Source organism: Rhinopithecus roxellana, chromosome 11, assembly GCF_007565055.1.
Source record: "Rhinopithecus roxellana isolate Shanxi Qingling chromosome 11, ASM756505v1, whole genome shotgun sequence".
Lineage (NCBI taxonomy): Eukaryota > Metazoa > Chordata > Mammalia > Primates > Cercopithecidae > Rhinopithecus > Rhinopithecus roxellana.
In genome coordinates this window covers 61,799,576-61,814,560 of record NC_044559.1, presented here as the reverse complement: position 1 = coordinate 61,814,560, position 14,985 = coordinate 61,799,576, and the positions used below count along the sequence as shown (strand labels likewise).

The window sequence follows — 14,985 nt, the reverse complement described above, 5'->3', positions numbered from 1 at the left end:
CTTATTGCCCCTTTGCCTAAAGATAACCCTTTTCAATCCTTTTAGTTGTATTTTCCAGTATTCATCTACCTATTTCTAAACAACACATCGTATGCTCTAAGTGACATTTATTGATTCCTTTTAAAATCTTAGACTTATACATTGATTTCCTGCTGAAGAGTTCTCTCTCATAGACCACTCTTTACCCTTACTACATACCTACTTTTCCTGTCTCTTTATTTTCTTGTTGCAGTCATTGTTACTGCACCCTTTACCCTTACTACATACCTACTTTTCCTGTCTTTATTTTCTTGATGCAGTCTATATTTAGGTAAGTATTAATGTCTACTTCATTATAACTATTTTTTTTGTGGCTGAGCTCTGATATAAGTTGAGATGTCTCAAGCCATTCTGCCTCCCAGTTGGTTGTTTGTGAACTGTTTTTTTGTCTCTGGAAAATGTTTCATACTTTATCTCCAGAATTCTGCAATATTGGGACACTTTTCATTGTTTTTGATGTTCATGGTCCTCTCAGCTTAGAAACTGATGTCTGTCAATTTGTAAATTTTCTTGTACTATTTCTTTGATAATTTCCCTCCATTCTCTCTTTTCTCTTAGTCTGTTAGTTGGGTATTTGCACCTACTAGTTTGATCCTCTAATTTTCTTAAGTCTTACTCTTAGCTATTTTCCATCTTTCTGTGTTTTTCTTCTACTTTCTGAGAGGTTTTCTTGGTATCAGTTGAATGTTTAATTTCTGCTAGCAGGTTTGTAATTTTGAATTTAATTTTTTAGGATCTATGAATATTTTGTTTTAAAAATTAGGATCCTGTTTTTGTTTCATAGATGCAATATTTTCTCATTTTTTTGAGAATAGGAATTGAACTATTTTGCTGGTTTTTCCTGTTCTTTGCACATTTTCCTGTGTGTTCCCTTTATCTTCTTATTTTGATCACTGATTTTAATGTTAAAGGCTCTTCCCAAATGAGTGCTGGGGATTTAGTTGTCTGTTCTTACTTAAGAGTAAGACAATAAAAAATGGACTGCAATTTTGTTACCTGATTGGCTTCACTCTAAGGTCTTTGAGCGGAGGCCTTACTAGCCATTTCAGTGGGTAATTATCACGTATCAAAATCTGCAGACTTTTTTCCTTGGACCTTTCAGTTTCTCCAAAAAGGAATTTTTTGTTTACCTTTTTTGTAGGGTATAAGCCTACCTGTAAGGATTTGGGGCACCACAAAGGAGTGAGGAGGAAGGGAGCCAGAGGTCTCACCATCCAAGCCTGAGAATGCTTAGATCCAGTGCTTTTGTTTCAGCCTTATCTGGAGTCTAGGTTTGAAGTCTTGCTGTATCATTTTCTCCAGAGGGTAAACTGCCCCTTCTTAAGGAGTAGGGATGGTTTGTTTGGCTCTACCAGGTGAGGCAGAGGATCTGGGGTTCTAACTCCCTCCCTCTCTCCCTTCTTCCCTCCCTCCTCCCCTTCTTTGCTCCACACAAATTTATCATCTTACAGTTCTGTGCGTCAGAAGTCTGATGGCAGGTCTCACTGGGCTAAAATCAACGGGCCAGGCGCAGTGGCTCATGCCTGTAAACCCAGCACTTTGGGAGGCCAAGGCCGGCAGATCACTTGAGGTCAGGAGTTCAAGACCAGCCTGGCCAACATGGCGAAATCCTGTCTCTACCAAAAAATACAAAAATTAGTCAGGTGTGGTGGTGGATGCCTGTAGTCTCAGCTACTCGGGAGGCTGAGGCATGAGAATCACTTGAACCCTGGAGGCAGAGGTTGCACTGAGCAGGGATCATGCCACTGCACTCCAGCCTGGGCGACAGAATGAGACCCTGTAGCAAAACAAAACAGGTGTCCACAGGCTGCACTCTTTTCCAGAGACTCTAGGGAAGAGTCCCTTTCCTTGTTTTTATTTTTTAGCTTATTGCTGCTGGCTGCATTTCTTGGCTCCTGGCACCTTTCTGTCTTTAAAGTCAGCAATGGTCAAATGGCCTCATATTGCATTACTCTGACTTCCTTTTCTGTCTACCACTTCCACTTTTAAGGACCCTGGTGATTATATTAGGCCCATTCAGATAATCCAGGATAATCTCTCATTTGTTTTTATTGTGGTAAAAAACACATAACATAAAATATAATCATTTTTAAGTGTACAGTAGTGTTAACTATGTACACATTGTTGTGCAAAAGCTCTCTAGAACTTTTTATGTTGCAAAACTGAAACTCTATACCCATTGAATAGCAACACCCCTTTAGCCCGACTGCCCAGCCTCTGGCAACTACGAACCACCGTACAAACCACCTTCTGTTTCTGTAAATTTGGCTACTTTAGATATCTCATATAAGTGGAATCATGTAATATTTGTCTTTTTGTGACTGGCTTGTTTTACTTTGCATAATGTCCTCAGGGTTCATCCATGTTAGAGCATATTAGAGGATTTCCTTCTTTTTAAGGTTGAATAATATTCCATTGTATGTATATACCATGTTTTCTTTATTCATCTGCCATTGGATGTGTAGGTTGCATCCACCTCTTAACTATGGTGAGTAGTGCTTAAGTAAACAAGGGTGTACAGATATCTCTTCAAGACCCTGCTTTCAATTCTTTCAGATGCATACCAGAAGTGAGCTTACTGGATCATATGTTTTGAGGAACTGCCATAACTGGCAGAAATGTACCATTTGACATTTCTGCCAACAATGTACAAATATTCCAGTCAACTTTTCCACATCTTTGTCAACACTTGCTATTTTCTATTTTTGTTTTTGATAGTGGTCATTCTAATGGGTATGAGATGATATCTCACTGTGGTTTTGATTTGCATTTTCCTGATGATTAGGAATGTTAAGCATCTTTTCATGTGCTTATTGACCATTTGTATATCTTCTTTGGAGAAATGTCCATTCAAATCCTTTGCCAATTTTTAATTATTATTTAGCTTTTTGTTGTTGAATTGTGGGCATTCTTTATATATTCTGGATATTAACACTTTGTCAGATATATGGTTTACAAATATTTTCTGTGGGTTGTCCTTTCACTTGGTTGATTGCTTCTTTTAGGTTTTAAGTTTGATGTAGTCCCATTTGCTTATTTGTGTGTGTGTGTGTGTGTGTGTGTGTGTGTGTTTTTAACCTGTGTTTTTGATGTCATATCCAAAAAATCATTGCCAACTCCAATGTCATGAAGCATTTCCTCTATGGTTTTTTTTTTTTTTTTTTTCTAGGAATTTTATAGTTTCAGGTCTTAATTTTAGGTGTTTACTCCATCTTGAGTTAACTTTAATTTATGGTGCGGGGTAAGGGTCTTTTTTTTTTATACACGCTTCACCACCCCCATCTTTTCAGTCTTCCCACTCCCCTTCTGAGGAACCAGAATCTCCATCATTTCCTAAGCGTTTTGTTGCCTAGGTTAGTGCTGGAATTATAGGCATGAGCCACCATGCCTGGCCTGAAACTTTAATTGAATATTTTTAAGCTAATATAATGGCAAAAGAGTCCTAGTTTTTGTTTGTTTGTTTTATTTTATTGCTGTTTTAGTTGATAACTGCTTTCTTTATGCCTATGTTTGATTATTTACAGATGTAGCACCATTTCTTACAGATAGAATAAAGAATGATTAAAAGATGGGAGGGTGCGGAGGGATGCCTGGTCCTAACTAAGTCCTTAGGACTATTGAGAGTAGTGGATTGTTTTTGTCTATAAGAATTGTTTGTAGAATTAAGTCTGTTAGTTGGCTCAAGGTATCAGCTCCCCAGCTTGACAGCTGGAGAGCACCTGTGATTTTTATCCTGGGGTCCAGGGATAGCTTTAAGGAGTTAACGATTGTCCTGAAATTTAAGTGGGGAGGGATGGAACAGGCTTAGTTTTCATAGATACTCAATACTGTAGGGCTTATATGATCCTGAAAAGGGTTGAGAGCCTACTTCTTATAGATTATCATAGGAAAAAAAAAAAAAAAAGAAAATGTTATTGATTAAATTAAATACGGTCGAACTAAAATATGCTACCTTTCTAGCTACCATTAGATTCCATATTCTTCCACACATAAGTACAAATTACTATGAATGAGGCACTAAATGAATAGCCCTCTTTGTTCTTTAGTACAAGACATTGTCTCTAGCTTCCTGATTATGCTGCTAGGAAATGTGTACCATGTACACATATATAACTATAAAAGCTGTTACTTATGAGGGTAATGTTTTGGCCCCAGAGAGATCATAACATTTTTATAAGTCAACTTGTAAAGACGATAACTCAGTAGTTACCTTTGTTTTCAGTTTGAAGCTGAAACTTCAAAGTTATACTTAATTTATGATAATCAATTATTTGTTGGCAACTAAAAATAGATAATTATATAAAAGGAGAAACACCTTTTATAGTCATAGGGCTAAAAACTTAACTTTTAATTAGAAAAGATGGAGTAAGCTTTATGTTATATGTATATATTATACTACTGTAAAAAATACAACAATTAAAAGCTAGAAAAGAAAGAAAAAATGGGAGGAGGTAGGGAAGGTTCATTATGAATTATTTGTTTCCAAGTTTATAAGTACTTTAATCCTTTTATTTATAGTAAACTGCACTGAATTTACACAGTCTCTGTCAGCTTTAGAATTTTGTGATTCTGTTTTGAAGTCGTTAAGCTGAAACTGCTTCTTTGTTCCAGGCACACCACTGAGTTCTTTGGGATGCCCAAAAGTGTATGGTTTGGAAACATGAAATAGAAGACAAGACCCTGACTCAGCAAGTATACCTGAGAATACTTTTAGAGGAACCTGTCGATAAATGCAAAACAGCAGCTGTTGGAGGTATGTATTAACAAAGAACGCTGATTGAACCTGATGTGGCCCACTCTGCTCTACTCAGTCAAATGGAGTCATTCTCTGGGAATGAGCTCTTCTCTTGAATCCCACTGTTCATAGGACAGAACTCTCAGGCCTGAAATACCTGGTATCTTTCTGTAACCTTGGCTGTGTGGTGGGATATCACTCGTCACTCTTTGATGAACTCTGATTCAGACCCTTGAGTGTCCTTCCCAATGCCTCAAGGACATTAGACTCTTATCACATGAAAGTGATAGCAAATTTCTAATTAAAGACCTCATTGCCTTCTTTCCTGGGAGTAGAGCAGTCAATGTCAAAGCTCAGCAAATGTGTCTTATAATCAGCTGTGACTGGCTTTACTTTTCCCTGAACATCATCAAGGCCGTTTCTGATTGGATGTGGTTGTATCAGATTGACTGGTTCCCTCTTAGTCATTTACTTTGACCTGCTTGTTTCTTGACCCCCGTTAAATGTTTACCCCATTTTCTTGGTTTTTAGCCTTTAATTTTTATCTCCTCAACAATGTATCATCAAGATCAGGGACACCCATTATTTCATATCCATTATTTCATATCCTGTGACCTTTGGTGGATGTCTGGCTTTGGATGCACTGGCTCTCTTGGTAAGGCACAGCCTATGTTATTGTCATATGTTACCTTGATCCTTTAGGATTTTTGTAGTCTTTTTTTTTTTTTCCATCTACCAAGGAAGAACACTACAAATGTACCTTGTGCTGAGTATTTTACGTGTCTTTGTCACACCATCATGAAAGCATTAAGCGAGTCCCATTTTGCAGATGAGGAAATAAGGTTCCAAGTGGTTAAACAACTGGCCTGCTATTCCCAGAGAGTAAGTGGCAAGAATGGGATTCAGCACTGAGTCTGTCTTAAATTGTGTATGATAGAAATAGTATGCCCTGCTGTATTCCCTTTTTGAAGCAGAGTTTTAAAAATATTCTTATTCAGCTGGTCATGGTGGCTCACACCTGTAATCCCAGCGCTCTGGGAGGCCAAGGCGGGCTGATCACCTGAGGTCAGGAGTTTGAGACCAGCCTGGCCAACATGGTGAAACCACCTCTCTACTAAAAATACAAAAATTAGCTGGGCATGGTGGTGGGTGCCTGTAGTCCCAGCTACTCAGGAGGCTGAGGCAGGAGAATCACTTGAACCTGGGAGGCGGAGGTTGTAGTGAGCTGAGATCTTGCCACTGCACTCCAGCCTGGGCAACAGGAGTGAAACTCCATCTAAAAAAAAAAAAAAAAAAATCTTATTCTTGTGGAATTTTAATCTTCTTTTTTCAGCTTCTGCTACTTTCCCCCCATTTCATGACATTTTATTTGGTTTATAATTATAACACTTAATTTGAACCATTAAAATTAAAAATTTTCAACTTTTATTATTTTTATAATATCACTGAGAATATATTATTGGTATGAGACATTATTAAAATATGCCCTCTTTCTTACATAGGCTCTGATGTCTTTACTGATTGTATGTTTTCTGAGTTGATTATGAGTCTAGCGTGGGAGACAGGAGTGGACTTTTATATTTCTAATATGGTCCTACTAGTACAGAGTTATTGAAGATGACATAGAAGAATGATAAGATTTTGCCAGAAATATTCTCCCGTAGTTCACAAAGTTGTTTTAGAACCTGAATTCTTTAAAATATGGAACATCTATTCAAGTACTTAGTTTTGGCTCAGTGACCACTTTCAATGTGTACAGCTGGGAAGTTGCCTTGTATAGAAGGATATAGGTTTTAAGTTTAAGTTTAAGAATATATGGTATCTGATTGTTTTCAATAAGGGGCTAAATAATTTGAAATTTCTATATATTTAGGCTTCTAGAATGTTCTCATTAAATTAGTAGATGTAAATACTGAAAAATATTTTAAATGATCCTAAAAATCCTGAGAGATAGATGTGGTCAACCTCACTGAAAGATGAATACACTGAGGTTTATAAGATTATGAAACTTGCCAAAGCTCATGTGATTAGAAAATAGCAGGGCCAGAATTGAACCTAGATCTGTTTTTCACCAGCAATGTTTCTAACAATTACATTGCCTAGCTGATTATACACAGTGGTGACATTTAGATCATAAACATGTCTAAGAATTTTCTTATGTTTAGGATTCATACAAAGGCAGTCCTAAACAGCTAAATAAGCCTCGTCCTCACAGAAGCAAAAGCTTCTAGATGGGGTTGGTGGTGTTTGTCAACGAGGTTTTGTCAGGACAGTGGCAATTCTGGTGAATGATGGACTGAGCCACTCTTGAGAACTGGATGTGTCTGCTTGGGCTACATGCCATTTCCCACCCAGTGCTTACCACACTGCTAGCAGCAATTAGGGTCGACTCACCTTAGCAGTTGCATGAGCAGCTGTTTCTTCCAAAGCAAGTTGGGACTGGAATTTTGCCACACAATCACACAGTTAAGGACAGCTCTGGCATTTATATATGAATCTCAGAATTTTAGGTACACCATTTCTTTTCAGTAAATAAAATTTCTTTCTGCTTTTAAGTGTCTTTTCCTGATTCTACATAGAAAATTTGATGAATATTCACAGCCATAAAAAAGAATGAAATCATGTCCTTTGCAGTAACATGGAAGCACCTGGAGACCATTATTCTAAGTGAACTAATGCAGGAACAGAAAACCAAAAAGCACATGTTCTCACTTATACGTGGGAGCTAAACATTGAATACATAAAGATGGGAACGATAGACAGTAGGGAATGCTTGAGAGAGAGGGTCAGGGAGGCATGGATTGGAAGACTAACTGTTGGGCACTGTGCTTACCACCTTGGTGATGGGATCCTTCGTACACCAAACCTCAGCAACACACAACCTACCCATGTAACAAACCTGCACATGTATCTCCTGAACCTAAGATAAAAGTAGAAGAGAAGAAAAATATAAAAAACATTTGTTTAAGTATGAACAAAAAGGAAAAAAAGAAAATTTGGTAAATATTGAAAAGTTTAAACAACAAAATAAAGATTAGCACTCAGATACAGCCATTGATAATATTTTGGTAAAGATGCTTCCAGTTTTTATTCCTATGAATATGTATGTCTTTTTAAAAATGCAAACTTAAAATCTTAGTGTTCTATATCCATTTTTACTTAGTATAATTGCAACATTTTTCCTATGTGCTTAAATGTTCTTTTCCAACATACTTTTAGTGGCTATAAGTATTCCCTTTGGGTAATAGCGTCAGTGAATCCATTCTATTAGTAAACCTAATCCTCATTCAATTTAGTTTAAAACCTCTCTAAAAAACAAGAACATAATTGCCACTAGTTTTCATAATGATATCCTAATGATACTTTCAGATATGATGAGAAAATCTAGTTTCGATCACTTCCCCTGTCACATCATGCAATGAACCTGACTTGAAGTTTCCCAGTACAAATGCTGTGCATGACTGTAGCATGGGAAAATTCTCTTTTGACTGGGAAACTTTGAATATCTATTTTTCTTTCTTTGAGGTGGCTCATCTGTGACAAGTAACTTCAGTGTGTTCATACTTAGATGAAAATTCTCAAATCCTGATCTGCAGGTGATTTGGCTCTCGTAGTTGACTTTACTACTTCACTAAACCTTTTTTCTTCTCCTAAATATTTCACGTGGGCCAAACCCTGGGTCAGCAGCTACACTTACCTGAAGAAACCCCAGGTGTCATGAATGAGGTTAGAGAGACATGCATAATGTAGTATTAATGTGACTTTTCCTGAAACCAAAGAGTTCTGTGCTCCTAGGTATTGAAGTTATCAAACTGAGAAGCTGATTACAACTGAAATGGGTAAACATGTAACAGAAACACTCTACTCAGAAAAGGCTCCTATGAAGCTATGACTATGACTTCTTATTACTTATTGTTCTCTTAAAGACTGTATTAATTAAATCACTATCATCCTCACCAAACCATTACTTTTCAGACATGGTTCCTTATTTCCCTTGGAATTCTATAGTGTCATGTGGGTAGGTAAGGGGTGAGGGAGGAGGACAAAGGCTCCTTATTGTCAATAATTGTCCTTATTGACAATAAGGAGGACCCCCTTATTGTTTCATCAACCAGCAGCCCTGCCTTTTATGTTTTATGTATTGAACTTCCATAAATTTTTGCTGAAAGAAAGGACTGCTGCTTAAGGGAGTAAAGACTGTGAAAATCACTGGGGCATTGTAGATCCTACAGGTGGATGAAAAAGAGATAGAAAATGGACGTCCGGACAGCATTACTTCCAAGTTTCCATTATGCTTGTAATTCTCCTGCAGTGACACAGTCCTTCTGGGGTTTGATATTTACCATAGGTCCTCTGGTTGGACTTCCCATAGATTAGCCTGCTTTTACGATAGTGGTTTCCATAGAGACACCTCAGAAATATTAGGGTTAGGAGAGATGAAAGAGTGATAGCCTTACAAGTATTGGTGGTAGAAAGTAACCTTTTAGTGATCAGAGCAGTGAGTAGTGGAAGGTATAACCTGTTAAAGGCCCACAGGAGACTGGTTTCTGTATTCTCGTTGATGTGTATTACCCAGTAGGAAGATGCTCTTTCCATCAGAGTGATGTGGTGTATGAAATTCAGCCAGACAGTCTGTGAAATCTTCATTATCTATTTCTAGACTCATTTAAAACATTTTCGGTGGGCTCTCTTAAATTGAAGATTTATAGTGGTGAATCACAGAACCAACTACTCCCAAATAAAAAATTTTAGTGTTTTTGTTCCACAGCTCAGTTCTGACTAGAGAATTTTCTGCAAAGATATTTTTAACCAGCAAAGAATGAGGAACTAACTAAAGAGTTTGCAATGGCTAATTTACAATTGGTGCCCGAATCCTTAACCACAGTTAAAAATCTTAGCTTTATTTACTCGACAGTTGGTGCAGGAGTATCAATGTATGAAGATCTTAATGTTAATATATATTTAGTCCTTCAGAGAATGAGCTTAGTCTTGAGGTGAAAACTGGAGAGAAAATTCTTGCTTTCTCCATCAGGAAAGGGGTAAATTATGACCAACTTGCAAACATAACAGGACACACTGGTGTCAAATAGGGCCTGAGCTGTTTGTATATGAATTGTGTATATGGCTACAACTGTTGGGGTGACATTCAACAAGATGTGAATGAATGACACCCCTGGAATTGTGCAGTGCTGCAGCCCTGGCTATAGCCATTTATTCTGTTAGTCATTTATGCAGTGAATGTCTCTACCTTATGCCTGGCACTTTCCTAGGTACTAGACCACAAGAGTGAGCAAGGCAAACAAACAAGATCATTTCTCTCATGGAACTTACAGTCCAAAAGGGGTTGGGCAGGGTCTTCAGGGAGAAAAGTAATAAAGAGGGAGGTAAACAGCCTTTCAAATATGATGCTAGGAAGAAAATAGGGCAACACAGTGTTTTTGGGTAGGAAAGACTATTTTAGTTCAGGTCTAAAATGTATGACTTATGTTCTTGTGGGCTATTTACTTCTTGTACTGCGTATAAGTTGGTGAATTTTTATATTCACCAACTCTCATTAAATAATTCAGAGAAAAGGTAAGATTTCCTCCATCAAAATTGTGTTTTCTATAGAAATTAAGCTTTATCAAGTGCCACATTTCAGTGGTAATAACTGAGATAACTCCATTTCTTAAGTAGTTTGTTAAAGTAGAATTTTAAAACAATAATAAATTGCTGGACTATAGCATATAAAAAGAAGTTTTCAGTCCATTCAGGGGAAAGCTGTAATATACTGCTCATGAAGGTTGAAGAGAGAGAAGTTGGACTGATTACCTTAAGCACCTTAGACTCATTGTGACCCATGTTGAGTGGATCTCTAAGCCTCACTGATTTTTTACCCCCTTTTTTCCCCTTTATATATATAATGTCCTTTTTCTCTGTTTCTTTTTGTCCCTTTTCACTACTCTATCACCACTCTAGTGAGGTCCTTCTTACCACAGGGTAGTCTATTTTAATAGCCTTTCCCTTGGTATCTCTGCATCTGGTCTAGCTGATTGGTTAGTTCTTCTGATGCCACATTTATAGTTCTATTCCCTTCTTAAAAGCCTTTACTTTACTCTCCACTCACTTCAGAGTGATAAAGGCCAGACTCTTTAGCTTGGTATGTGAGGTCCTCCATGATCTGTCCCATTGTGTATTTCCAACCGTAGCCCTGCTTTTACTCAGTGCAAACTTTAGGCTCTATCCAGACTTTCTGTTCCCCTTCCTGTTGTGCTTTTGCTCAAGCTGCTATCTGGAAAACTCACTTCTTTCTTTCTTTCTTTCTTTCTTTCTTTCTTTCTTTCTTTCTTTCTTTCTTTCTTTCTTTCTTTCTTTCTTTCTTTCTTTCTTTCTTTCTTTTCATTTTTTTTTCTTTGCCTATGTAAATCCTGTTTGATGTTCAGAGTCTAGTTTGAATAGATCATCTCTTCTTTCTTTCTGGCTGCTTTAAAGATTTTGCTTTGTTTTTAGGAGTCTGTGATTTGCTTATATCTAAGTGGGGAAACTCTTTCTCCCCCAACTTTTCCTTCCCTCCTTTTCTCCCCTTCTAACTTCCTTTCTCCCTCCCTCCCTTTTTCCCTCCCTCCCTTTTTCCCCTCCCTCTCTTTTTTCCTTCTCCTTCCTTCCTTCCTTCCTTCCTTCCTTCCTTCCTTCCTTCCTTCCTTCCTTCCTTCCTTCCTTCCTTCCTTCCTTCCTTCCTTCCCTCCCTCCCTCCCTCCCTCCCTCCCCATCTGTCTCTCCCTTCCTCCCTGAGAATCTTTGGGTTTTTTGGGCCTAAAGATTGCTATTAGGAATATTTTATCATTATTTCTTAGAATAATGCCTCTTCCGCATTTTCTTTAGTATTTCTTTCTGGAAATTGAAGAAGACATGTTGGACTGTCTCACTCATCTTCCACATCCTTCTTTCATATTTTTGATATCATCATCTTTATGTTACAATTCTGTAACAGTCTCTTTGGATTTGTCATTTGGTTCACTAGTTCTTTCTTCAGCTATTTCTTATTTAATTTAATTTTATTTTTTTTTTGTGAGACGGAGTCTCGCTCTGTCGCCCGGGCTGGAGTGCAGTGGCTTGATCTCAGCTCACTGCAAGCTCCGCCTCCTGGGTTTACATCATTCTCCTGCCTCAGCCTCCCAAGTAGCTGGGACTACAGGCGCCCGCCACCTCACCCGGCTAGTTTTTGTTTTTGTATTTTTTAGTTAGAGACGGGGTTTCACCGTGTTAGCCAGGATGGTCTCGATCTCCTGACCCCATGATCCGCCTGTCTCGGCCTCCCAAAGTGCTGGGATTACAGGCGTGAGCCACTGCGCCCAGCCTTCTTCAGCTATTTCTAATCTGCTGTTTAAGCTGTCCTTGATGATGGGGATTTTTATATTTTTAAATTTTATTTTGTTTTATTTTTATCCTACTGTTTTATCCCCAGAGCCTAGACCAAGGTGTAATGCTTAGTACATAGGTGCTTAATAACTATATGTTGAATGAATTAACATGAGTTTTTTATCTTTCAGTTTTTAAATGCCATTTTTGGTCTCTTTTCAAGTAAACATGATAGTTTTTTCAGATAAAATTTTACTCCCTTTTACATTTCTCTTATTTATTGAAATATATTAAATATACTTATTTTATGCTGATAATTCTAGTATTTGAAATGTTTCCAAATCTGATTCATTTGCCTGTTTCTGTTGGCTCTCACTCCTGGTCTCTTATTTCCTTGTATTTCAATGATTTATTGACTATGAACTCATATTCCTTGGAAGTTTTATCTATGTGAGTTGTTCAAGGCCTAGATTGAAGGTAGATTTTTCCAGAGAGTGTTTGTATTTGCTTCTGCCAGGTGCCTATAGCTACTATCAATCTGGACACTCTTTACATTATATTCTCTGCCTGAGGTTTTTTGAAGCATATAGCATAAATTTAGACCACAAAACAACATAAATACTCGTTGGCTGTGAATTCTCAAGGGAGATTTTCCATCCTGTGAAGATGCTATGGTTAAAAACGCAGTTCCTCTTTTGTTGTAGCAAGTTTATTTCTAATTTTCCTATATATTGAGGGTATAGTTTTGTGAAGTTCCAGTTTTACGCAGGGGTCTGTTAAACTCACCAGCTTGAGTGGTCCTGGTTTTATCTTTTCTTTCTCTTGTTCTATGCAATCATTATAATGGAAGTTCAGTATGCCTAGGGTTGTGGCCTTAGTGCTTTTCTACCTCCCAGCATTCTCACTCTTACTTTGTTTTGGCTTCTCTGAATTTCATACTTTATTGTCACCTCATTGGTGCATTTACAGAGATTTTATACTTTATTATCTTTCAATTATTTTCATTAAGAGAGACCAGTTTAAAGTATCTAGTGTATCATTCTGCAAAAATAGACCTCTTTTGTTGTTTTGTTTTTAGTATGTGCTTCTAATGGATGAGGTGGAAACACATTTACAACAGAACTCAAAAAATTATTAAAAAGTTAAGTACAGCTCAGCCTCCTCTTTTAATTTAAATATCTGCTCTACACAGTCAGATTAGGTTAGGAGTGAGGTGGAGAATAACCCCTTGTAATATGCTCTCTAAGTTGGCTGAGATGTTGATGTCTTACAGATATTATTTTATCGAAATGAGATTTATTTTTGTCCATTGATTTATTGTCTAGCATTTTACTATATATATTTATAGATTAATTTTCTAATATTTTACTATATATACTATATATATTTTACCCTTCTAAGTAGGATTTGATTCTTAAGTAATGAGCTATAACTGATAAATAACAAATAATAAGGAAATATTATTTGTTACATGATATCTGCCATGGGTCCATTTAATGATACCCTGAAAGAGACTCTGTAGTACCTTAGTCCTTTCACTCAATGTTATTTCATTTGATTCTGAATGAGTGCAATATTATTCGTAAGGGAAAATAGTTGCAATTAGTAGAATATGTTAGTGATTTCAAAAAAAGAAACCAGTCTCAAGAAGATATTTTTAATGTTATGGCTTAAATGTGCAGTGTGCAGATCTGCAGAATTTGAAAATTCAGCTGATTCTGTAATTCTTCAGCACTAAATAGGGGTATATCTAATGAGAAGCATTGCCATCTGATAGAAATATGTAACATGTATGTGTGCCACTCACAACCTGAATGAATCACATGTTGTTTTGAACTTTTTTTTCTTCAGAATCCCATGTTATATTAATTCTGCAGAGGGGGTTCTGCTTCTTGTGTTACTGATATAATGAAAGTAGTCCTCTCTGACCAAGCCCTCCGTCTGCATTGCCACATTAGAGCATAATTTACTGGAACCGGCAATGTATTTTGTGTGACTTAATCTGATGAATAATTTTTAGCATGTATTATGGTATTAAGGAAATATTAAATGGAATAACTGTTGATTTAAATTGGTAGAATTCTCAAGTTTTAATGATCAGAGTAGCGATAATAGTTGCCTGGTACAGTTATGTGTTTTGAGGTTTTTGAAAGTTAGTAGTGTGTTTTAAATCTCTGCCATGAGAGGAACCAGCAATGTAACACGGTAAACATGCCAACTGGATTCATAGCATCCCTTATCAGCCGCATGCCAACATAAGACTACATTATGATTAGAAATTTTTAAATTAATATTTGGAGGACTTAGAAAGCTATATTTATTATGATTGTTAAGTAGTTGTGTTTGGAAGTTTTAATTTTGTAAAATGTGTAAGCTTGACACATCTCCACATTTAGCCATTAAAAATCATTTTTTTATAATTAGAATGTTTATTTTATATTGGAAATAGTTTCTGAGGAGGAAAATAGTTTGCATCTCATGTTATAAATATTTTCAGACTTTAAAATTACTTAATCCAAATCATCCACTATTTGTTAGTTTTTGTTCAAATTTTAGAACGTATAAATTCTCCCAGAGTTTTCTTTTTCTTTTAACAGTTGTTTGTATTTTTAATGTAATGAGTACATTTCTGAATATTATATCAATGATATTTTTAATAAATTGAATAAATTTAAGTTGATAAGGAAAGTTTACTAATTTTAAAAGGTTTATTAGGAAATTATTAAAATGAAGAAAGCTTTCTTGGTGTGGATAAGTCTTTTTCTCTTTTTTATACTGGGTTTTTAAATTTTGGATCACTTGATAATTTTTTATATCACATTTAAAAATATGTTGGATATTTTTATATTAGCTTCCTATATTTATTTCTTCCT

General features: G+C 36.5%; 1 protein-coding gene across 5 annotated transcripts in view; it reads left to right on the top strand.

The window, feature by feature from the left end:
• The window catches only part of SGMS1 (sphingomyelin synthase 1), a 316,221-nt gene that overhangs the window by 159,983 nt on the left and 141,253 nt on the right, over positions 1 to 14,985 (top strand). For all 5 annotated transcript variants that reach the window (XM_010379633.2, XM_030940475.1, XM_030940476.1 and 2 more), the window contains one exon: positions 4,651 to 4,792. The gene's annotated coding sequence lies outside the window, so the exon portion shown is untranslated. The remainder of the gene's footprint in view (positions 1 to 4,650; positions 4,793 to 14,985) is intronic.